The 25,625-nt window shown below is 43.6% G+C and overlaps 1 protein-coding gene across 1 annotated transcript in view; it reads left to right on the forward strand.

Moving 5' to 3' along the window:
* LOC106999943 (uncharacterized) overlaps positions 1-25,625 on the forward strand; it is a 303,356-nt gene that overhangs the window by 274,019 nt on the left and 3,712 nt on the right. Inside the window, exons 6-8 of the mRNA XM_077942878.1 lie at positions 93-283; positions 3,738-3,885; positions 10,207-10,334. The gene's annotated coding sequence lies outside the window, so the exon portion shown is untranslated. The remainder of the gene's footprint in view (positions 1-92; positions 284-3,737; positions 3,886-10,206; positions 10,335-25,625) is intronic.

Genomic DNA, 25,625 nt, shown 5'->3' on the forward strand with positions numbered 1-25,625 from the left:
TTCTGATTGGGTATCTGTTTTTAATGTAGACAAATGGGATTCTGCTGTAGACCTCAATCTGGTTTTTTTGCTTACTCAACCCTCTTTTTCAGAGCCAGTCTTGGTGCTCTGTGTTCACCTGATTCATCTGAGGGACTGCATCTACCCTGCCCTTGCCATAGTTCCTGCCCTGTTTGCTTCTCCTGTTGCTGCTAGTGGACATTGCCTAGTTCTGTGATGAGCTCTTCACACCTGTGCCCATATGGACTGTGGGAGAGTTTGTCTGATATGGACCGTGATGCGGGTGAGTCATAGTGCACGCTCACACTTAATTTCGCAAGTACTGCCAGATTGTGTTCCAGAATGACTGTACTAATTTACACTTCCACAGGCAGTGCTCAGGGGTTTCTGTTTCCCTCTCTCCTCGCCAGCACCTGGTATTGGCAGATGCATCAAAAAGGACGCATTTGACAGCTCAACCGCATCAGCGCACTTGATTAGCATCCCTGTCATGGCCCTTTCTGCTGCAGACATCACTTTGTCATAACAGCATTTTGAGCAGGCAAAAGCATCAGGCAGGGAAAAAGGGGCCTTTTTACTGTGACTCCCTGTCTTCTATCAGGGAAGAAAATTTTCCCCAGAAATCCCCAGTAGACTTCCCCTAAGTCTCACTGACCAAACTGGGCCAGGTAAGCTCCCAGACAGTCCCTGACAGAGATAACAAGATTGTCATGGCTGTTTCAAGCCAGGGCCAGTTCTTCCCCCTGCCATGGACTTCGTTTGAGCACATTGCCATCGGCCTTATCCCCAAACAGAACTGGGAATATTTTAACAAAGAAGAAGAGAGCAGTGGCCGATCAGTAGCTTGGCAGCCAACAGAGTCTTCTATATCAGAGTTCTACATTTGCCGATTTTTTGCATGCACGCTGCCTCTTCTATACCGGGGATCTTCCCCCACATCTGTTGGATTTGCAGAGAATTTCAGAAGCAGTGAGTCACTCATACATGTCCATTGCTTTGGGGATTCGATCCGGCCAGCTCGTTTTGGAAACGGCAATTCTTTTTGCCAGGCACACATGAGACCCATTTCCGCGCCAGCTGCTCCAGCTGAGGTTCCCATGCAGGTTCTGCGTGAGAGAAATCAATAGAAAGATTCAAAGGGCAGAGCACCGAAGTCCCTGCCCTGCACCATGATGTCAAAGCAGAATGCCTGCTGAGGACAGGTGGGGATGAAACCTGTCAGAGAGAACCACTTCTGCAAGCAGCAACTTCCCCTTCTTATCAGCCACGTGGATGCCATAGTAACCTTGTCTTTCTGGCTAGCTCAAGAAATTAATTTTTAGGATGGGTGCAACAGGTCATGCCTGTAATCCAGAAATTTTGGAGGCTGAAGCGGGAGGATCACTTGAGGCCAGAAGATTAATACCACCCTGGGCAACTAAGGCAACTCCCATCTCTATAAAAGTCAAAATAATAATAATAATTAAAAAAACAGGTTTGGTGGCACATGCCTGTGGTCCCAGCTAGTTAGGAGGCTGAGGTGGGAAGATCGCTTGAGCCCAGGAGGTCAAGGCTATAGTGAGCTATGATCATGCCATTGCTCTCCAGCCTGAGAGACAGATTTGAGACTCTGTCAAATAAATAAATAAATAAATAAATAAATAAATAAATAAATAAATAAAAACAAAAGAAATGGAAACCTTGTAGTTATAATTTGTTGAGCACTTATCTTTGCCAGGTGGCCTGGGAAGCGTTTTATTTCCACGATCTCATAGACATCTCTTGGCAGCCCTCTGAGAGCACTGATGTTGCTCCATCACAGGCTCCTATAGAATCCTGGTTCTGACGATTAGCAGCCATGTGGCCTTGGGACAGTCACTTGACTTTTTGTAGCTTGGCTTTCTCATTTCTACATGAAGAATGATAATAGTATATTGCACCTGCTCACATAGTTAATACACATAAAGTGCCTAGAATGGCACTTGATACTTATTAGCTATTATTGTTGCCATTTTTTAAAATGAAGAAACTGAGAGGTTCAGAGGGGTCCATTTACCAAAAGTTAGTTATAAGTAGCAGGGCCATGATTTGAATCCAAAAGTTTCTGGCTCCGAAGCTGGACTTTTTTATCCAAGGGAACATTACCGTTACTCCCCTCATCAGTAGAATCAATTTTCAGGTGAAGACTCAGTGACAAAGACCACAAAGACATAGTGTAATTCTTCTAACACGTGACTGGATCATTTCTGGGAGGTGGCTGGGGACATGGATACTGGGCCATAGAACAGGCGTGCATGGGATGGAAAACACAGCGCTCAATTCCTAATTTGGCCACTCAACCTTGCAAAGCCTCCACCTCCCTGTTTTTAAAATCAAGTTTTCATTATAGTTCCTCCCAGTAAGGATTTTAAAAGTGCCTTATAAGCTGAGCATCGCCAGGGCTCCTTATTCCAAAATTAGGATTTTATATGTCACTTTATATTTTGTGTCTCATTCTCAATTTCCACTTACACTGACAGAAAGTCTAAGAGTCATTTCCCCCCAACTCCATTTTAGTCACCGCGAGGCTCAGGAAACTAGAATTTCAGAATCTTCTGGAAGAGATGTTTCCTTTCTTAACCAAGGGAAATGGGCTGGAGGCAGGCACCGCTGGGGTTTTTAGAAGGTTGGTTAACCACAGTGCCTAGCGGTTTAGGGAAAAATAAATCAGGTAGCTTTCTGTAGCATGAGACATTCCCTTACCACATTTGTCCACTTGAGCACTTTTATTTTATTTTTATTTTTATTATTTTTATTTTTTTGACAGACTCTCACTGTTGCCCAGGTTGGAGTACAGTGGTGCGATCTCGACTCACTGAAACCTCCACCTCCTGGGTTCCAGCAATTCTCCTGCCTCAGCCTCCTAAGTAGCTGGGATTACAGTTGTACACCATCATGCCTAGCTAATTTTTGTATTTTTAGTACAGACGGGGTTTCAGCATGTTGGCCAGGCTGGTCTCGAATTCCTGACCTCAAGTGATCCATCCACCTCGGCCTCCCAAACTGCTGGATTACAGGTGTGAACCACCGCACCCGGCCCACCTGAGCATTTTTAGATGTAGACTTGGTGATGAGTCTGAGGGGCCATATGTTCGGTCTGAATGGGGATCGCAAGCTCAATGATGTGGCTTTAAGCAAAAAGGGTAGCTTCAAGGTCTAGATTTCCTTGAGAGGACGTTTTAACCTAAACCCACATAACTAGTAACTCGGAGATCTTTTAATTTTGTTGTTTTTAAATTTAATTGACCCCATTCTCCCTCCTTTTCTCCTTCCATCCCTTCATTCCTCCCTCCCTTCCTTTGGACACAGGTCACCTGGTATAGAATCTCACACCTGGGAGATGGAGCCAGCCAGTGAGGCTCAAATTTGAACCACACACAAATCTCCAGGGGTACTTGTTAAATACAGATTTTTGACCAATTTTTCGGTGTGGGTCTACTCTAGTAATGAGCTCTCAGGCAGTACTGATGCCGCTGGTCCACGCATCAACCCATTTCAACTCGTGAGGAAGGGTCTAGTACCCTCCCTAGTCCTTCTCATGCACCAACCCATTTCAACTGGTGAGGAAGGGTCTGGTCCCCTCCCTAGCCCTCCGCACACAGGCAGTTGCAGATACTGTCTAGAATACCAGATTGTTTGTGCACACATTTGACCTTCCTGACCATCCTGGGGGGTGTGAGAATACCAATTTTTTTTTTCTTTTTCTTTTTCTTTTTAAGATGAGAAAACTGCTACTCAGAGATGCTGAACATAACGTGGCACAGCTGGTAAGTAGCAAAGATGAAAGTCCAGGTGCAGAGAAGTTCCGAGAATGTGGCCCTCCTGGGATGGAAGGTGTCCTTGTGCTAGTCATGAGCGAGACAGAAAGCAAGTGCCATTTTCTCTTCTCTTCCCCTGTTTATCTCTGAGATCTTCACTTGGCTGCTTCTTTTCAGAAAACAGTGACGCACCGGACTCAGGTGATAGCCCCAGCAGTAACATTGATGCAGAGAAAATTGAATACTTTTCCAAGAGACCAGAAGACACATGAAGCTAGAAAAAGGAGCCCAGAAAACTGCCACATTGTACCCATATAGAAAAGCATATCCTGGCCGGGCGCAGTGGCTCACACCTGTAATCCCAGCACTTTGGGAGGCCAAAGTGGGCGGATCACAAGGTCAGGAATTCGAGACCAGCCTGGCCAATCTGGTGAAACCCTGTCTCTACTAAAAATAAAAAAATTTAAAAAAGAATTAGCTGGATGTGGTGGTGGCATGCCTGTAATCCCAGCTACTCGGGAGGCTGAGAGAGGAGAATTGCTTGAACCCGGAAGGCGGAGGTTGCAGTGAGCCGAGATCGTGCCACGACACTCCAGCCTGGGTGATAGAGCGAGACTGTCTCCAAAAAAAAAAAAAGCCTATCCCCCTCTTCCTTTCCTGCTCATTTCTCCCATAACACATAATGCTTTTTCTAGTGATTTGGTCACTGCTTAACTATCTTCACTTAATGTGGTTTTGACAGAATAGTTGGTTGGGAAATTTTATTTTCAATTAAAATAACTTGTTGAACTGCCTTGGTTTTGAAAGGATTGCATTAGGATGGCTAATTATATAGCAGTTGCTACATGGAGATATTTGCACTCAATTTCAGCTCTTAGGTAATTCAAATCAAATGCTTGAGATTTTCCTCGCTGGAGCTGTGTGCAACCATCTTCCTCTCACACTGCAGGCTTCCCATGAGTTATTTTTAGAAACCCAAATTTAAGCAGCAATTTTGGCAGAGCCATTTCTAGTCTAGTGGAGTAAACCATATGCACTGATAAATGCAGCCAAAGAGTCAGTTTCTTTAAAAAGCAACAAAACCATCTCTCTCCGTTCATGGGGGTTAAATGTTTACAAACTGCAAACTATCCGCTGTACTATTATATTCATTTGTGAACTCTAGCTGAAATGAGGGATCATGGATATTACTTTAAAATTACAAAAGATGTGTCCTTCTGCAAACTGTTGTCCTAATACTCATTTTTTTCCAAGATGGCAGGTCTTGGCAGAATTGACTGGGGACTCTGTTTTTGGCCTTTGAATTTCCTGTGAAACATGGAGATCCCTTTCTTTATTTTCCTACTCTGCTCTGACTTCTTCATTCACCAGAGCACTTGTAATACATCTCATCATGCTTATAAGCAGGAAACCTCCTCCTTCTATGTTAGAACATATTCTTGTGGGCAGGGGCTGGATTTTTTTTACCTTCTTTCATGCCTGGCACATAATAGATGCTCAAATAGTGAGGGAATAGATAGATGAATCATTAAAATTATATTTCTATTTTCTCCTTTTTTAAAACAAATTAAACTTTTATTACATAAATATTAAATGATTGCATTCATTTCGTAAAAATTAAAAACTTTCCACGTAAGGCCAAAGTCCTTTTAGCTCACCTGTCCTCAATCCTTGTCTCCTCATTAGTTCTGTGTAGGTCACATTTCTTGTCTTTTATAGCACATTCTTGCAGACTGCTCTAATTCATTTAAGTGTACACGCATGCACATATACACACTGAGTACTGTTGTGTACACCTCTAGTAGAGTATTTTGCAGTTTACCCCTTTTCACTCAGCAATATATTGAGGAGTGCTATCCATGGTAGCCACTCTGTTCTTTTTAACTGCTACATTGTTTTATTGCATCATGTGGATGTAACCACCTTTTATTTGGACCAAATACACAAATTATTTATCTGTTTTCCCATTCATTATACTTCCAGATCCCTTCTCACGTGTAAGTTGACAGACCCAGCCAGGTTCACTGGTATCTTTTCATAGCTACAACTCATTTTATCAAAATGAACCACTTGCCTTAGAAATTATATCAAACCAGTAGACAGATTGTGTAAAATTCGAAGGGTTGCCAGAGGGACCAGAGTTTCCTTTGTCCTCACAGTCTAGAGAAGTGCCCTGTGCTCTGGGAACCCCACAGGGTTGGATGATGAGGGATGTTGACCACCACTTACTCTGTGTTGTGACACAGTGATCTGGTGTCTGCTCTGCCCAAAGCCAGCTGGGTTTCCTTGAGCAGATCATTTCTTCTCCCAGGATGTTACTTCTCTTATCTGCACAATGGACTCAGTGCGCAGCCTGAAGCTCTTAGACTGAATAACTGGGTCTACACACTGCCACCAGGATTGACATAAAGAATGTCCTGTTAGCTCACCCTTCACTACATGTTGGGGTGGGGAAAGGTAATTCCTGATAAAGCTCCAAGCTCCAGCCCAGAGCTCTGAGCTGAGAATGTCTCAAAGAGTCCATTAGTGGCAAGGAATGTATTGTCTTTAGATTTTCCTCCTCTTTCCTACTATTTTGCCATCCAGTTAAAATGAATATATATATTTTTCTTTTGCTTAGGTGTGTCTCTGTTCTAAGCAAGGTGGTATGATGATGGGAAAAAAGGTTGTGGTTCCCTGAATTCTACTTCCAAACTTGTTTAATTCTACCTGTGTGTTCTTAGGCAAGTCACTTACCTTCTCTGGGCTTCCGTCTATTGACACCACAATTCCAAAGGAGCCAGGTATTCACTAAAATGACACTGAAAAGTTGAAAACCACACTCACTTATGAGTGTTTCATTTGGCATTTGTGAGCCTTGTCACCTGCAAATAGGCCATCTCATGAATTGATGAGGCATCCTCAGAGACCAACAGAGCCCATGAAATCTTGTTTCACAGGAGAATTTGCAGCTGTCCTGGCCCTTGGTGACACATGCTAAGCCCTTCAGGGGCTTCTGAGAGAGGCCCAGAGAAGGTGCTGAGCTACCATGATTCACAGGTGAAATTTTCTCACCTAGGCCCTGAGGCTTTGCGGTGGATCCACGGCAAAGGGTATTCCCCTGCTTTGAGGCTCAGGACCACAGAGGTCACAGGATCTGATTCAGATGCCAGCGGGTTTCCCTAGGGGGCCCAATCAGGCTTTCCATGTAGTGCAAGAGTTATGGTTCCCTGCTGGGTGTTTCACACGGGTCAGCCGACTCAATGCGGTTCTGAAGGTGAAAGGTCAGTGTAAGTGGGTGTGAAGCCACGTGGGAGGCATAGCCCAGCTAAGTGTCTGGGGTTTTGGTTCCCCTAGTCCCAGAACTTTGTTTTTTGCCCCTACTGTGAGTTTCTGTTCCTGAACACCCCTTTAGTTAAGTGTTCCCTGGTTGAGCAGGTTTCTACCAAAGGAGACCAAAGCCTGTGGTGCTTTTCTGCTGCTGAGCTTGCTGGGGTAGGTGACTAACCCTCTCCTAGCCTCTGCTTTCTAACCTGCTCGGGCTTCAGGGGGTGAAATGAGACTCTACAATAGGTGCTCAATCCACATTTCTTTTATTTCCCTTTTCCTGTTTCATATGGAAAAAATAACCCATAATTTTATAAGCACTGAATCTGTAACGGAGCTTCCAAAAACCCACACTGGGCATTTTTTCACATTAACTAAGATAAACCAAAAAGGCAGTACCACGAATAGAGAAAATGTCATTAGGAAGGTGTACATGATACATGAGTTTTTTACATAAAAGGAATGGTGATCGTTTCCACGTATCAAACCTCTCTGACTGCAAAGTTTTCAGCAGCTGCCTTCCTCATTTTAATAAAATGCTGGTAGATCTGGTTTGCATTTTGGTAGATAAATGCAGAACAAGTCGCATTGACGTTCCCTGCGTTTATCATCCTCCCAGCCACCAATACCATTTTCATTCTCAAAGCCCGGAAACTTTAAGAAATGAATCAGCCTGGCCTATGATTCATAGATACTTGATCTGAAATGCTTGGTGGTGTGGGGTTGGTGGATGGGGTAGAGACAAAAATAAATTTCCTGACCCCAAAAGTCAGTTCAAGTGAACTAGAATGAGCAGAGAGGGGTCGTGGGGATGGTTCCCGCCCTCCAGGAGCTGCACTTCCAAGTCTGACTTAGGGTGATCACACGTCCAGGGTTGCTGGTGGAGCTTCAGTTTACGCCTGTGGTCCTAGTCTCTTAAACAGTTAGCGTGCCTGTCCACGATTAGGAATGTCCCAGGTTGGGAAGAGGTAGGATTCTGAGGAGAGTAGAGTGGTAGTTCTTAAAGGCCAGAGATAACATTTAATCATGTGTATCTTCAGTGCCTAGCCTCTTGTAAGGAATTAATAAATAAATGCTTGCTGAGTAGGCGAGTGAGTAAGTAGTTTCTTAACCTCCCATCCTTGTTCTCTAAATGTCTATTTCTCATTTTTCTTTGCATGTTTGAAGCACCTAGTGACTCTACTGGGTTCTCAATAAGTATATTTTGAATAAGCCAGTGGTTCAGAGGTCAGTTTCTTACTTGCTTGTAAGCAACCCCATGCTATCTAGCTCTGGGCTTTGAGTGGGTTAGCCCAGGTTAGTTAGAACTTAGTACTAAGAACAATGGCTTCCACGTAGTGAGTTCCTAAGAAATGGTCACGGAGGAGGTGGACGTGCTGCTATTGTTATTAGCCATCTGGCTTTACTACCAGTTTTTGTCTTTTTTCCCCTAACTGTAGGATTCGTAGACTATATATATATATTTGAGACCTCATATGTATTTTTAGAAGATAAATCAAACATATTATAAGAAATTGAAAAAATGAATAAAATAGTTATCCTAATTTCATGACCCTGGTAACATACTATCAATTGTCATTACCAATGTGCTATACCCCATTTGTGTCCATTTATACAAGTGTTGACAGGGTCTCACTTTGTTGCGTAGGCTGCAGTGCAGCGGCGCAAACATGGCTCACTGCAGCCTCGTCGACGTCCTGGGCTCAAGCAATTCTCCCACTTCAGCACCCCCCGAGTAGTTGGGACTAGAGGCACCGGTCACCAAGCTTGGCTAATTAGGGTTTTTTTGTTTTGTTTTGTTTTTGGGATATTTTATTTTCTTTTTTTCTTTTTTTTTACATGTTATCTTAAGGTGATTTCCAATTTTTTTTTTCTATTTGCATTTTTCCACAAGCATTGTCCACGTTATTCCATAACCTTTTCAACTACCATTTTGAAATTTGCTTTTATCCATGTGGTTGTTTGTGATGAACTACAGGTTGCTGACTTTCTTCCCCTTCTGTAAATAAAGTTTTCCTCCTACTATGTCCTGTATTTCAAGAAGATCTCAGCAGTGGAATCATTCGATCAAAGGATATGACTGTTGCTCAGCTCTCTGTGTGCATGTAAATTAATAGGCTGTTTATTTGAGCAGTTGTAGGCTTACAAAAATATTGAGTCAAAAGTATAGAGTTCTCATATATTCTCCTCTTCTCCCTCCATATCCCCTATTGTTCGAATCTTGAATTAATATGGTACATTTGTTACAATTTATGAACCAATATTGATACACTAAGAGTTACTGGAGTCCATAGTTTACATTGGGCTTCACTCTTCATGTTGTATGGTTCTGTGGGTTTTGATAAATGCATAGTGTTATGTACCTACCATTATAATATCATACAAAGTAGTTTCACTGTCCTAAAATTCCCCTGTGCTTCCCCTATCTCTCCTCATTACTCTCTCTCTCCCCCTAACCCCTGTCAACCCACTAATCTCCACAGTTTTGTCTTTTTCAGAATCACACAGTTGGAATCACATAGGATGCAGCCTTTTCTTTTTCTTTTTTTTTTTTTTTTTTTTGTTGAGGCAGAGTCTCGCTCTGTCGCCCAGACTGGAGTGCAATGGTGTGATCTTGGCTCACTGCAAGCTCCGCCTCCTGGGTTCAAACAATTCTCCTGCCTCAGCCTCCAAGTAGCTGGGACTACAGGCACCCGCCACCATGCCTGGCTAATTTTTTGTATTTTTAGTAGAGACAGGGTTTCACCATGGTAGCCAGGATGGTCTCGATCTCCTGACCTCACGATCCGCCCGCCTTGGCCTCCCAAGGACGTGGCCTTTTCAGACTGATTCTTTCAGTTAGTAATATGCATTTAAGGTCCCTCCATGTCTTTTCATAGCTTAACACCTAATTCTTTTTTAGTGCTGAATAATATTTCTTTGTCTAGATGTACCACAGTTTCTTTACCCTGTCACCTACTGAAAGGCCTCTTGGTTGCTCCCAGGTTTTTGGCAATTATGCATAAAGCTGCTATAAACATTTGTGTGTAGGTTTCTGTGTGGATGTAAGTGTTCAACTTATTTGGGTAAATATCAAGGCATTCTGTTGCTAGATCTTACGGTAAGAATATGTTTTGTTTTGTAGGAAACTGCCAAATTGTCTTCCAAAGTGGCTACATCATTTTGCAATCCCACCAACAATGAGAGTCCCTGTTGCTGCAAATCCTCCACCAGAATTTGGTATTCATGTTTTGGATTTCAGCATTGTAATAGGTGTGTAGCCATATCTAATTGTTGTTTCAATTTGCATTTCCCTGATGACATATGTTTATTTGCCATCTGTACGCCTTCTTTGATGAGATGCCTGCTCAGGTCTTTTGCTTATGTTTTAATTGAGTTGCTCATTTCCCTATTCTTGAGTTTTAAGAGTTCTTTGTACACTTCGTATAACATTCCTTTAAGTGACATGTCTTGTGCAAATATTTTCTCCCAGGCAATGGCTTGTCTTTTCATTCTCTTTATAGTGTCTTTGCATATCAGAAATTTTTAATTTTAATGGAGTCCAACTCATCAATTAGTTTTTTCATAGATTGTGCCTTTGGTGTTGTATCTAAAAAGTTATTGCCATACTCAAGGTTATCTAGGATGCTCTCCTTTGTTATCTTCTGAGAGTTTTATCATTTTTAATTTACTTTTAGTTCTATGATGCATGTTGAGGTAATTTTTGTGAAGGGTTTAAGATCTATGTTTAGATTCGTTTTTTGCAAATGAACGTCCATGTTTCAGCACCATTTGTTGAAAAAAAATATCTTTCCTCCATTGTAGTCTCTTTGCTCCTTTGTCAAAGGTCAATTGACTATATGTATGTGGGTCTGTTTCCAGGTTCTACGTTCTGTTCCATTGATCTGCTTGTTTATTCTTTTGCCAATACCACGCCATCTTGATGACCGTAGCTTTATAGGAAGTACTGGAGTTGAGTAGTGTCAGTCCTCCAGCTTGTGTGTTCTTTTCCTGCAGTATTGTGTCAGCTATTCTGGGTCTTCTGCCTCGCTATAAAAGAATCAGCTTGTAGATATCTACAAAATAACTTGCTGGGATTTTGACATACCACAGATTGTTTATCTATTCACTTACTGAAGGACATCTTAGTTGCTTCCAATTTTTGTCAACTACAAATAAAGGTGCTGCAGACATTGGTACATAGGTTTTTGTGGGAACAGGAACCCTACTCATTTGGGTAGACACCAAAGAGCACAATTATTGGATCACACGGTAAGACTATGTTTAGCTCCTTAGGAAACTGCCATAGCTATGTTTTTTGTATTTATTCAGAGATTTTTTTGTTACAATGTCACTAACATGATTAACCCGCAGAATAGCAGAATAAATCTTTGGGTCGGGGGTTATTAGCCTTGCCTTCTGGCTAATGTTATTAAATGTTATTGCTGAAAGAAACACTGAAGGTTCCTAAGCCTCTAAACTTTCTGAGTGTGAGATCCACATCCCCTATCACTGCTCCTCTGTGGCTTCCATGGCACTGTGAGTATAATAGTTGCTCAATTAGTGTCCACTACACACTGAATACCAATAATGGAAAAACCACTTCACCATACAGATGAAAACACAAAGGTCGCAAAACGAAAAATGAGATACTTCTGACCAAACAGCATTTTACTAGTAACAGAACCAAGACTAAAACTAAACTATTGTGCCTTGTAGATCTGCAGACCTGTATTTTGAAGCATCAATCCTTGATTCATGACATTCAAGCAAGACAAGCTGGAGGATTCTTAAATCTGTAGTTAGTATTGTATGGAACACATCCCCTCACTTTCAGGCCTACCCACTACTGACTGCCATTACCAGATTGCCCAAAGACGCCCAAAATGGTATTCTAATCTGAGTACAAGGCCACTGTAGCTACAAAGTCTAGTAGGGTAACGAGTAATAATAGCAGTGACAACAATAATAAAAATAGCCAAGAATTATTCATTGCTTAGTATTGTCAGGGTCTTTGCATGTATTATTTCATTTTACATTCACAGCTGCCCCTTGGTTCACATCATTACTAGCCACAATTTAGAGATAAGTAGATTGAGCTTTAGGGAGGTTAAGTAACTTGTTCGGGGTGCTACAACTTTCACTTAAAGCCAAATGTGTGTCCATCCGTTCTCGACTCCACTTAGCAATGTACTACTTTACATTTAAAATAATGAGATTTAGAGCTAGATGGGCCTGCATTAGTATTCTGGAGCTGCCACATTGTAAGTCATGCGATCTTAACCTTGTGCCTTCTAGTTGCAATGTTCCCATCATGGGGTACTAACACCCATGGCAAATGCTGTCTCTTGTTACCTCAAAACCATTGCCTCCCACTGTACAGAACGTCAATATGTTCAAAGGGTTGGCAGGAGGCCTCAGGTCTCAGGGAAGTCAGACTCTTATCCCAACCTGGTGAGATGAATCATGACTGGTTTAAACTAGATATGGTAATGGCAGGCAAGTTACCCAGTCTTGTTAGGAACAGTATGCTGAGGAGGGAGTCTCTTTCTAAAGAAAAAGGCAAAGCCCATTGCAAAGGAAGCTTATTACTCTTTTCCTTTCTTCCTCCCTGGATCTTGTATGTGATACCTGGATGTGCAGCAGCCATCTTGTAATTATGAGGTGACAAGTCAATAGACTGAGATAATGGAGCAGCAAAGATAGAAAAGGTCTGGATTTTTTATAGCATTGTTGAACCGTTCCATCAGCTTAAGACAGATGGCTATCTTCAGACTTCTTGTTATGTACAACATGTCCTATTGTTTAAGTCACTCTAATTCGGATTGTCTCTTATTTACAGCTGAAATTATTTCTAATAGATAGATTTCCAACAAAGCACAGTGTAGAGCAGCGTAACATGTTACCTATGTGCCAAAGTTCCAGAGCAAGAATTCCTGGGTTCTAATCTTGACTCTGTGACGTGACTTTAGACAAGTCACTTAGCTTCTCTGTGACTCACTTTTCTCATGTATAAAATGCTCAGTAACTGTGTATTGACTGTTAAATAAAGGATAATAGTAATACTGAATTCATATGATTGTTAGGATCATTAAATGCCCAAACATTTTATAAAATGATTAGAACATTGCTTGACACATTGTAATTGGCTGCAGATGTGCTTGTCAAAGTAAAATTAAAAGAAAAGTAGTCACTATTATAAGGCTTGGGTTTGCATCTTGATCCCATCATTGGGCCACTTGTGGTATTTAAGCACCACCTTGACCCTTTTACTACTGAGGCTCATGGAGCATGAAACTCCCCCTAAAATCTGTCTCAAAGCAGACACAATGGTGGTTTCTTTTTGACAAAAAAAGGCTCCTTAGAGAACGCTGGCTTGCAAAGGAGGGGCTGTGACCACCAAGTCGTGTCAACAACTGAATGGCCGAAATACCCAAACTTGCCCATGCAAATGGGCTCGCGTGTCTCCTGGCAGCCCCCTTTGAAGGCTCTAGACTTATCTGTGAACTCCTTTTTTGAGAGGGTCTTTCCAACTAGTGGTTTGTTCTTTGACTCTGCTCATACCTTTCTTGCCAGAGAGTGAGAGTGAGAAGGAAGGGCTATGGCCTGAGCTTCTGCCCCTTCTGTGCAGTGAGGGTCAAGATCCTCAGCTAGTGTTTGAGGGGAACCGGTGTAGCCTGGGTCTCTCATTTTCTACCACCCAAGTTGCCACCTCTGTCGAGGTCCCACTCTAATTTGGGCAGCCACTAAGCAATATATTGAAATATACCTTGTTCATGGGTTTAAAGGATCAACTGGTAGGTGTGTCCATTAGCAAATCCCATGGAACCTTCCTTCAAAATATCTGCTCTTTTTACTCCCTACTTACCTTCACCACCAAGGACAGTTCAAACAAAGTTGTCACCACCTTTAGCCTGATTTACTGTAGGAGACTCCTAATCTATCTTCCTGTTTCTACTCTATCCTTCATCCCCCCATTGGCGGCCAGGGAATCCTTTAAAAATGTGAACCAAAGCATGGGACTAAACCACTCAAAATCTTCCCATGGCTCTCATCTCAGATTAAAATCCTAAGTGCCTTCTGTGTCCTCAGTGAACCCCAGGTGCACCCTTCCTCTGCCACTTTCCCCCCTTATTTATCCTACTTTCCACACTGTCCTCCTTGCTGTGGGCCAGACATATCTGAGACCAGTGTGGCTTCAGGGCTTTTGGACATACCATTTTCCTTTTCTGGAACACTCTCTCTTCCTTGCACATCTGCCTGGCTCTCTGCTTAGATGTCAACTCTCAGAGACCACTTTTCTGACCACTCCCTTTAAAAGAGTTTCCCCCGCCCCTCATTGCCTATCATTATCTGTAGTACTGATGACTTGTGGATGTTATTACAAATTTGGTTATTTTTTGCATCCTCCAGCAAAATGTAAGCCAAGTGAAGAATGAGGTATTGTTTTGTTCATCAAGGAATCCACAGAAACCAGAACATTCTGTAGCAGATGATCACTAAATATTTGCTACACTACAAAAAGCCATTTTAGGTTAGGAATAAGGTATAGCTGACACAATTCTAAGCCTGATGTTTCTTGTGAACCTGCTAAATTGGCCCTGAAATCACTTCCCAGAAAGCTCTAGATGTTATGAACAATGGGAGCAATGCTGGACCAGTGTTTGAGGTTCCAAAGCGAATACATTGAAAATGAAGCTACATGTGACCTGATGAACCTTCTTGCATTTGTTTAAAAATCCTCTTCATCATAATTAGTTCACACTCTGTTTTTCTTGCTTTGTTCCTAGGCACCAGACAAGTCATTCCAAATATGGGGTCTTGGTACCAGTCAGAATGAGGTTCCCATCTGTTCCCATTTGTTTAAAAACAAAATGGTCTTGTTCCTTGATATTCTTTCCAATGAAAGATGGGATACATGACTTTTCCTTGAGTCTGTGCAGGCTTGTGACTGCTTTATGCAGCTCCTGCCTGGTTTTCTGAGCATACTTATTCCAAGGAAAGCACAGAGACTGTCAAGCCAAAGAAGTCCCTGGTGGATGCTCTTGTCTGTAGCCTCAGCTGAGCTCCCGGCATCAGCCAAAAACCCTGAGAGCCGCCATCTTGGATGCACATGTAGGCCCTGTGCACTTTCAAAAGTCCATGACCCAGCTGACATCTGACCACAAGGGCATGAGAAACTCCAAGTGAGAACCACCCAGCCAAGCCCATCCCAAATTCTTGACCAAAAAAAAATCATGCAACATAAAACAATTATTGTTTTACAACACTGTTTTGCAGTAAATATGTAATCTGCAATAGTAATGAGAACCCCACCCTAACTCTTCCTCCTACGTACTAGGTAATCATGAGCAAAACCTTTTCTTAACACTCTGGGCATCAGATTTCTCATCTATAAGTTAAGAGTGATAACATATATTGATGTGGTTGTTGTTTTTAGCAAAAGCAAGTTTTGTCCAAAACCTAGCATGCTTCTCCACACAAACGATATTTTCTCAAATTTAAGATGCCTTCATTTCTATGACTCACACTTAATTCATGTGCACTGAGAAAGAAATGCTTCCAATTAAACTACTGCGTTACTGTATGCCACTGGTGGTAGGACACATACCTATTTTGGAGATGTTGAAATTTGAAAAAATATATGTCTTAGCATCTTTGATTTAAAGACTGGTTAACATAAGCACCTAGCTAAGCCCAGGCAAAATACAAGATCCCCAAGATTAGAGTTTGTGACGTGTAAGAGGGGACGTTAAAGCAAAGGTACCTTTGTATGAACGTCTCCAATCTGCCATTCCGTTTCATACAATAAAACACAAAGATTAGTACAGACATCCTTGTGGTCCAGACAGAAAGTGCCTTCCTTGTCAGCTGTCAAATGGTTAGAATTCAAATGACATCATGTCACAGTTATTTAGCCAAAATGTATTTTGCAAAAGGGATGAAGTCAGATCCCTAAATCTGGCTGTGAGTCGATAAGTTGTTTTCAGCAGTAACTCATCCCTAGTAATAGTCCAAGCCCCGTTTCTCTTTGATTGAGAATTTCCTTTTTTTAGGACTTGAACTAGTAGTTCCTTGAGTATTCCAGCCAATGGGCAGAAGGGGTCTAGGCAGTGGGCAAAAGGATGACACAGGGAGACCCAGGGCCACATCTAGTGGGACAGAAACATAAGCATCAGCTTCCTAGCAGGCTTGATGCTAAGTGTTCACATGGAGCTCTGCAGTTAGTACAGCTGCCCAGAGTGCTGCTATGCTAATCCTCATGTGAAAGGAAAACCCACTTCAGGACCAGAGAGGTTAAGTCTCTTTCCCAAAGTCACACAGCTGATTATGTCAACTTAGACCATCAGACACCAGAGCCTGTACTTATACCCATAGCACTATACTAACCAGAATGTTTGCAAAGACACAGAAATAGTTCATAAGAGGCTCCAACAAGCCCAAAGCTCAACCACAATAGCTGTCTTGTCAGCTTTACGTAAACAGAATTTCTTTTAATCCATACCATCTTACTTTGTTTAGTATGGGTTTTCCGATAAGGCCGTTCTGACCTCCTCCTCTTTCTGGTGAAAACCAAAGCATCCTTCAAGACCCAGCTCAAATGGGATAGCTTAACTCCTTGTTCCTACAGGGTGGCCCCTGGCTGCATTTGGCTCCAGCATATTGTCCCTGGGGCTGCAAGGCTGGCTGCCCTGGAATTGTTGGGAGTGGTTTCTGTTGATTACTCCTATTGGACTGGAAGTTCCTTGAGGCTCTAGAGTTAGACTGAGTTTGAATTCCATCTCTATGACTTACAGCTGTGTCCTTGGACAAATGTCTTAGCTTTCCTGAGCTTTAAGTTTCCTATCTACTTCTCAGAAATGTCATAATGCAGCGTCTTTGCTTAGATTGCACGGTCACTGCTCAGTATTGTTTACTGTTGTGATTGGCACTTGTGGAGCACCTTTGTGCATGATCTCAGTCTTCAACAGCCCTCTGAGGTAGGGGTTTCACTGCCACCCTCTTTTCACAGATGAGGAAACTGAGGTGAAACCTCTTGCCCATGGTTCCACAGCTCAGATGTGACAAAACTGGGCTGTAACTGTACCTTTTTAAACTCCCTTCCCTCGATGGAATCCCAGTGAAAGCCTCCATAAACTGATTTCCAAGGATGTTTTGTCATGTATCAGTCTCTTTAGATGTGTTTTAATTCAGTTCTTAATTTTCCACTCATTTGTGTCTAGGTGACATTATCCTAGTTTGTAGGAAAACGATGCTGCAACCAGCTTTGTCTCTGTAAGCTGTAGTTGTTTACACATTTCTAGCGTCTGGCAATAATGTGTCCCTCCACCTGGCTCTTATGGGTGGCAGATTATTAACACCACAACTGCCCGTTTAGTTAATGAATCAAAAACATGGGTCACTCTCATTATTGGCCTTGAAAAGCTCAAGCAAACTCCTAAGTAAAACTAAGGGCCCAGCTCATTCTCCAACCCAAAGAATGCCAGGGCCACTCCTGCCATTTACTTTGAATGATTGACTCACCAAGATTTTTGCTGGTTTTCTGTGTTGCTGCACTCATTTTTTTTTTTTTTTTTTTTTTGAGGTGGAGTCTCGCTCTGTCTCCCAGGCTAGAGAGCAGTGGAGAGATCTTGGCTCACTGCAACCTCCGCCTTCTGCCTCCCAGGTTCAAGCATTCTCCTGCCTCAACCTCCCGAGTAACTGGGATGACAGACATGTGCCACCATGCCCGGCTAATTTTTGTATTTTTAGTAGAGACAGAGTTTCACCATGTTGTCCAGGGTGGTCTCGAACTCCTGACCTCAAGTGATCTGCCCACCTCGGCCTACTAAAGTACTGGGATTACGGGTGTAAGCCACCGTGCCCAGCAGCTACTTGGTTTTTTCCCTCAAGACGTAACAGTTAAATTCTGCAAACAAAACAAAACAAGTTTGATTTTATTTGCCCGAGAATATTCTGAGTAAGCCGAACAAGATCCATTACTAAATCAAGCAGCCCCCTCAGCAAGGTAAGTGCCCTGTTTGGCAGAATGGTGGAAATCTTCCTGTCTAAGTGTGGATCTGGTGAAAGCGCATGGGCTCAGCCAGGGGCCAAGGTTCATTCACGGTCCCAGCTGCCAGTGCAGACTGCCAGTGAGAGACACACTCAGGGCTTCAGCAACGTCCTTGCTGGTTTACCTTCACCTTCAGCAGCACCAGAGGAGTTGGTCTTACCCGACGTGGAGAAAGATGTCGGTGCAGGGGTTGGGGGATGGAGCTAATATTATTGAAAGGCTACTTTGTGCCAAGCACTGAGCGAGGTTCCCCATTTGCAGGTATTCGGGGATTGTCTACCCACTTACTATTGTCAACTTCTAGTTTCTTTCCATTGTCTGCAGAGAAGATGCTGTGCATGACTTCAGTCCTTTGAAAATTATTGAGGTTATTTTATTGCTCAGTGTCCTGTGACGAATGTTGCACAGGCACCTGAAAAGAATGTGTCCTCTGCAGTTTGGGGATGGAGTGTTCCATAAATATTAACTGTGAAAGGTCCAGTACTCAGCCTGGTATAGACTCACTGTTCAAGAAAAGCTTGTTCTTTCATTTATTGCCGTGATTACCAGATAAACCCACAAGCAAGAGGCTATTTTGCTAGTTGTGTAGGCCAGTGGTTTCTGGAGAGAATGTAGTCTTCACTCTGCGGTGAGTTCAGAGGAGGAGAGAAGGAAAAAGTCCGCGTGGGTGAGAAGGCACTGCCAGGCCCTGACCCCAGGAGGCAGGTGCTGTGCCAGCTTGTCCTCCATGTGGCCCAAATAAGAAGAAAAGGCCAAGAACTCTAAACATATCGTCAAGGGAAAATAGCTTCAGGTTTGCTGGAGGGAGGGAAATTTACCCTTGGAAACGAGAGAAGCTATATGCGGTAAGACCCCTCCTCTTCAAGCACTCAGTCAAAACTGATCTGATCAGAGACCTACTGTCTTAGTCCATTTTGGCTGCTACAACAGAACACTGTAAGACTAAGTCAACTTCTCTCAGTTCTGGAGGCTTGGAAGTCCAAGATCGAGGTACTGACAGATTCTGTGTTTGGTGAAGGACCATTTCCTCGTTCATAAATGATTGCTTTTTTGCAGTGTCCTCATGTGAAGGAAAGGGCAGGAGAGCTCTCTGAGGTCGCTTTTGTAATGGTACTAATCTCAATCATGAGGAGGGCTCCACTGTTGTGACCATCACCCCCCAATAATGGTACCAATCCCAATCATGAGGAGGACTCCACTGTCGTGACCATCACCCCCCAAAGGCCCCACCTCCCAATACCATTACCCTGGAGGTTAGAAGTTCAGCGTATGAATTTTGGGAGGACACACATGTTCGGTCTATAACTGGGACGCAAGGATTCAACATTGCCACTGCCCTTCTGGACTTTGCAGACCATGAGGGTGTACAGATGATTAAACACACAGTTATGCAGAGCAGGGTGGGGGGTCATAATTGGAAAAGTATGTCGAGATTAGAAGAAAATCGTTCTTTCTTTGTTTCTCCCTTTCTCTTTCTCTGTTACACACATTTGCAGACAAACCAAGAGGATTTCCACAGGGAAGCTGAAAGGGGAAAACAACAGGATCCTATCTATAAGCCTATTAGAAACCGTTAGAGAGTGATTTCATGAAGAGTAAGGAACTTGTGAGTTCGCTAGGGCCTCAACCACTAGGATCAGAAATGCTTGGAACATTTTTTTGTACCATAAGCCCTTTCGGCAGACTAGAGAAGCTATGGACACCTTTTCAGAATAATGCTTTTAATAGCATGTAACAAAATCCTCGGATTTTATTTCAAAAGATTGCAGAGAAAACCAATTATGTTGAATTCAGTTCTATGCATGGGCCTTCCCCTCCACCTCACTCCGTCTATGGGACAGGGACCTGGATGCTTATGGAGTAGTAGGGAGATATTTTGCAGATAAAGAAAAAAGTCTTTCCCAGGGCCAGCAGTTTTCTATATTGATGGAATTCGTTACCTCCAAGGAGGGCCTGACAGGAGGTTTTACTTTCACATAGGTTTGGGTAACTCCACAGAAGACTGTCTTTACCCGCCTTTGGTGAACTTACGGTTTCTGTTTCTTTTCTCAAAAGACTATGTGTCCAGACTTCCAGAGAGCAGACATATTGATGCAGTCGAATTGCCCACCTTTCACATTTCCCTTATTGTTCCATGGATGGAGTATAATAAATTGGCAATTAATGGAAGAGAAAAGGTAAAGCCTGACTTTGATGGGGGGCTGAGTCATCAGAGAATGTGTTTCCTACGGAGCCATCGGTCTCTTGTTAGGCTTTGGAATCCTCTTTGGGAGTTCACCAAACAGAGATTGCAGCCCAGGAGGATAGGGGGCTGAGGAGAAGTCAGAGGTTCAGGGAGGACCCGTGTCATATTCTGGGAGATAGCAGGGTCTGTGGGTCCCGTGAGATCAGACACCAGTTATGAAGGAACTACTGGCAGACACTTTGCTCATTAATGTCACCCTCCATGCTCATTACCACCCTAGGACCTGGGGTCCCCACCATACCACTGAGACAACAGTTGCTGAGCATAGTTAATCCAAGATCATCCAGCGAGCAGCAGTGGAGCTAAGATCTGATTCCACTTAATCTAGGCTCCTAAATATATATATATATATATATATATATATATATATATGTTTTTTTCTATTGCCACATGCCCAGCGGCCTCCCTGTGTCATGGAGGTCGTGGGTGCAGCTTGTGGGGTCAGGTTGCCGGGTTTCTATTCCAGCTCCTCTATTTAAATAGCTCGGTGATCCCAGGTCAGTTCCTGATCCTCCTCTGTAAAATGGGAATAATTTTTTCACCTTTCCCATGGACTTTCCTGGAGGATTAAAGGGAGAATGTGTCTAAAGCTCTGAGCACACGTGCCTGGCATGTGAGTGCTCCTTAAATGTTAGTTACTGTGATGATTATTAGCCCAGCAGGACAGGGAGGAGTGTTAGGTCCCTGGGGCGTGATCACTCCTCTGTTTACTCCTCAGATTGTCCCGGCCTGGCAGGCATTCATGAGTTTGTTTTTCCTGTCCCAAGGTTGCCCCGGTGCTCTGCAGTGACCGGCAGGGCTGAGATGATTATACAACCTGCACTCTCGGCCAAGTCCGGCACTGGTCCTGGCTGTTGGCTAAGCCTGTGCTGCTGTGGGTGAGGGAATCACTCCTCTCCAGCTGGCTTTCTCACGCTGGAGAAGCCTGACCTTTATTCAGAATCATCCTCCAGTGCCTGCATCACACAGCACCCTGGCTCACCTGCCCCTCCCCCAACATGTCCTTTACATTCTCATCTGGGGACATAATGGGGCTCCAGTGTCCCCAAGACAGCTGCTTCTCCCTTCTTCTTCATTCTTGATAACTCTCTGTTCTCCAGAGGTGCTGCTTAGACTCTAGAGGGATACATGAAAGGGCGGTAAGGTGACAAAGAAAACAGCTGGGTTCAATCCTGGCTGCATACTCAGTGTGGGACAGAACAACTGCTCTACCTTTAAAGTTATATATCAGGATAATATACAGTATTTCATTTATATATACATACATTTATAATAAGTAATACATTTTTGTAAAGTTGTGAGGATGGTAAAAGCTTAGCCCAGTGCCTGGCACCCACAGGTGCCAGCTGGCATCATTAGCAGTCATAGGAAAACTCAGGGTATGTCTCCATTCCAGGCTTTGTGGCCTGTGGGTCTCAGTGTCCCCGCTGTCCTGTGGGGTTGCTGAGAGCTGTCCTCATAAGGTTGTGAGGGTGGGAATATGAGAGGAGTTTGAGAAAGCCGAAGCCCACCAGGTCAACAACTGGACTGAGCTCTCCCCTTGTCCCCTGGGCCGTGTGCAAGCTTTGGGCCTGGTGGTGACACCTACCCCTCCATCCCACCGTGCGGACCCAGCTGACCCTCCCAGTGCAGGGGCTGGGAAGCTGCAAAGAACCCTTAAGCTCAGAATTTCCAGCTGTCAGCAAGTCCCCCTGCCGTGTCTCATTTATTTTTCTCTATGTCCTTTTCCATCTCCCCTTCCAGCACCTTCTGAAACTCTCTAGTCTTGTACTACCAACACACCAACCTTTGCTTAATTGTCACATCAGACAGATGGCCCAGGTGTCTCCAGCTCCCTGAAGCTCTTCCCTTCCCCTTCCCTGGGCAGGGGCCTCAGGCCTTCCTCTGACTGATCCAGCCCACCTCCCAGTGTCCATACTATTAGGTTGCAGATCGCAATTACTTTTGCAGCAACCTAATAACTTTTGCACAGCCAAGAGATCTTCTGCCATCTACTCAGTCTTCCCTCCTGCTCTCTGGGGCTTTATTTTTTCTGTTCTTTCTGTTTCTTGCTGCCCGTGGTGCCCCCACCTCCTGTGGCTGAAATTCTGCCCTCTCCTATCCTGCCCAGATGCCTCTTCCACCAAGCTTTTTCAGCTGCCACATCTGGAATAATACTTGTATGCAACTTTAAGATCTCTCTTTCTTTTTTGATCTTTTCTTTTCTTTTCTTTTTTTCTATTTTGGTTATTTGCTGCCATGTTCCTTAAAGAAAAGAGTCTACCCTCACAATGACTAAGCAGCTTGGATCATGGAAAGAGCTTGGGCTTCTCTCCACACTTCTGTTCTCCCATCAGTAAAATGGGGATAAGCATTGTAAATAACCAGCCCTCTTAAGAAGGCCGGGCACAGTGGCTCACGCCTGTAATCCCAGACCTTTAGGAGGCCAAGGCGGGTGGATCACCTGAGGTCAGGAGTTCAAGACCAGCCTGGCCAACATGATGAAACCCCATCTCTACTAAAAATACAAAAATTAGCCAGATATGGTGGCAGGTGCCTGTAGTCCCAGCTACTCCAGAGGCTGAGACAGGAGAATCGCTTGAATCCAGCAGGCGGAGGTTGCAGTGAGCTGAGATCGCGCCATTGAACTCAGCCTGTGGGACAAGAGCGAGACTTCAACTCAAAAAAAAAGAGTTGTTGTAAGGCTTGAAGGAGGCCTTTGGCATGAATATCACCTGCCTCAGGGCTCTGCACATTTTTTTCTTTTTTTGAGACAGAGTCTAGCCCTGTCACCCAGGCTGGAGTGCCACGGCGTCGTCTCGGCTCACTGCAACCTCTGCCTCCCAGGTTCAAGCGATTCTCCTGCCTCAGCCTCCTAAGTAACTGGGATTACAGTCGCACACCACCATGTCCAGTTAATTTTTGTATTTTTAGTAGGCACGGGATTTCACCATGTTGGCCAAGGTGGTCTCAAACTTCTGACCTCAGGTGATCTGCCCGCCTTGGCCTCCCAAAGTGCTGGGATTACAGGTGTGAGCCACTGCGCCCTGCCAGCTCTGCACATTTTGAGGAACCAATGAATAAATGATTGAATGATTGAATGGATAAAGGCCTTTACTGTTCTACTTGAAGTTGTCAAAATGGATAGGTTTTTGCTATAGCCCTCACCACCCCTCCTAATGCCACATCAGCAGCATGGCATATGCACCTGCAAACCCAGACTCTGCATCAGGTTGCCAGGTCACCTAAATGACAGCTGTGAATTCTTCTAGAAGAGGAGTCAGCAAACTATGATCCACAAGTTAAATGCAGTCTACTGCCTGTTTTTGTACAGTTTGCACACTAACCATCCTTAGATGGTTGCTACATTTTAAAATGATTTTTACATAGAAAATGTTACATTTTTCAATGTAAATGTAAATTAAATGCAAATAGAAACATTTATATTTTTACATGTTTAAATTAAAAAATCACAGGAAGTATAATTTTATAGCATGAAAATTATAGGAAAATCTAACATTAGCATTTATAAATAAAGTTTTATTGGCACACAACTATGCTCATTCATTTATGTATTATCTACACAAGCTATAGTTGGTGTGTGCAGAGCTTTCACTCAATGATGGCACAGTTGAGTAGTTTCAACAGAGATAGGATGGCCCACAAAACCAAAATATTTACTACTTGGCCCATTACAAAAACATTTTGTGCTGATCCTTGGTCTATGAAACAGGAGCAATGACGAATACCTGCCCATCGTGTGTGGGTAAAATGTTAACATGCTTGATATCTAGTGGGCACTCAAGAAAGGTTTTTTCTTCTACTCTGTGTTCCTCCTTGTCTTCATTCCCTTTCACAGAGCGTTCTTTTATTTTGGGGTCCAAGCCATGTAAAACCATAAGAAAAAGGATAGCAGGGAGACTCTGAACCACTGCCATGCCCATACCCAGCCTCAAAACAGCAGAGCTGTGTTTGTCAGCTCCACCTTCCTGCTCCAGAGCCTCCCCCAGACCTCTCAGTCTATGGGACTGTTGGTGGACAGGCAGAGTTTAAATCCATTGCGTCTTTTGCATCTCTTGGTTCCAGACGTGGATGGGGCCAGCCCTGCATGGCCTGCCCCCGAGAGCGCTTTTATTAGTTTTATCTGTGGCTTGACAGCTTCCACTGCATCTTTTCTTGCTTTGGGCATTAAAACTTGGGTTGCTGTTGCGTAAAAGATTGCAGCTGCAGTTTGACTTGGCTGAAAATGAGATGCAGCCCCTGGGCTGAAATTGAGGGTCCTGATTCTGCTTTGAGAGATGGTATGGCACCCTGAAAAGAACCGAGATTTGGAATCTGGGCTGGAATCCCAGCTGTGCCCCTCACAAGTTCTAGGATTTGTACCTTTTTCTTTTTCTGAAAAGTGGAGGTGATGCTTTTTCCTGGGGTGGGGGTGGGGTGTTGGCAGGGTTCTCCACCATGTAAGCTTGAGGGAGCAGGGTTTTGTCTTTTTCTGTACTGAAGCCCAGCTTCTAGAACAGTGCCTGGCCTGGAGTGAGCACTCAGCAAATACCTGCCTTAGAAAGGAGATTAAAAGATGTAGAGTTCCTGGCACACGATAGAATCTCATTAAGTGGTCACATTGCCATTGTCTGTACTCGACCAGGAATTGGCACACTATGGCCCACAGCCTGTTTTTGTAAATAAAGTTTTATTGGAACATAGCGATGTCCATTTCTTTACATATTGTCTGTGGCTGCTTTCCTGCTGTAGTGGGGGAGTGGAATCGTGAGGCAGACCTGTGCCCTGCCGAGCCTAAAATATATACTGTCTGGCTCTTTACAGCAAAACTTTGTGGTTTCTGCTCTGAATGTCAGGGTGACCCTGTTTGAGGATGATCACGGATTTCATTTTCCCTTGTTTGTTAGTGTTGTGGTCAGTCACAGGTGAAAACAAGGAACCAGCTTGAGGTACGCATTCTTGATGCTCTTTCTAAGATATTTATGGAGGCTTTTCTTTTCCATTCCAATTCCACCACACTCTTTCGGCATGGTCAGAACTGGCTTCTTTGTGCCCTCCAGATCTCATATGTAAGATGGTGTTACTTTCATTTCTATGTAAAAAGAAACTCAACCCACCTGTCAATTGCTGGTATATGCATTAGGGATTAACCATGAGTCCTGCAACAAGTAGGCTCAGGGCACAGAGGACATGAGTTAAGATAAAAAAGAAAACCAACCAGGTGCAACTGTGCTTTGTAATATTATAGAATAGAATGCTGGTGGGGTACAGGAAGGAGTCCACTGTG

This window comes from Macaca mulatta, chromosome 8, assembly GCF_049350105.2.
Source record: "Macaca mulatta isolate MMU2019108-1 chromosome 8, T2T-MMU8v2.0, whole genome shotgun sequence".
In the NCBI taxonomy this organism is placed as follows: Eukaryota; Metazoa; Chordata; class Mammalia; order Primates; family Cercopithecidae; genus Macaca; species Macaca mulatta.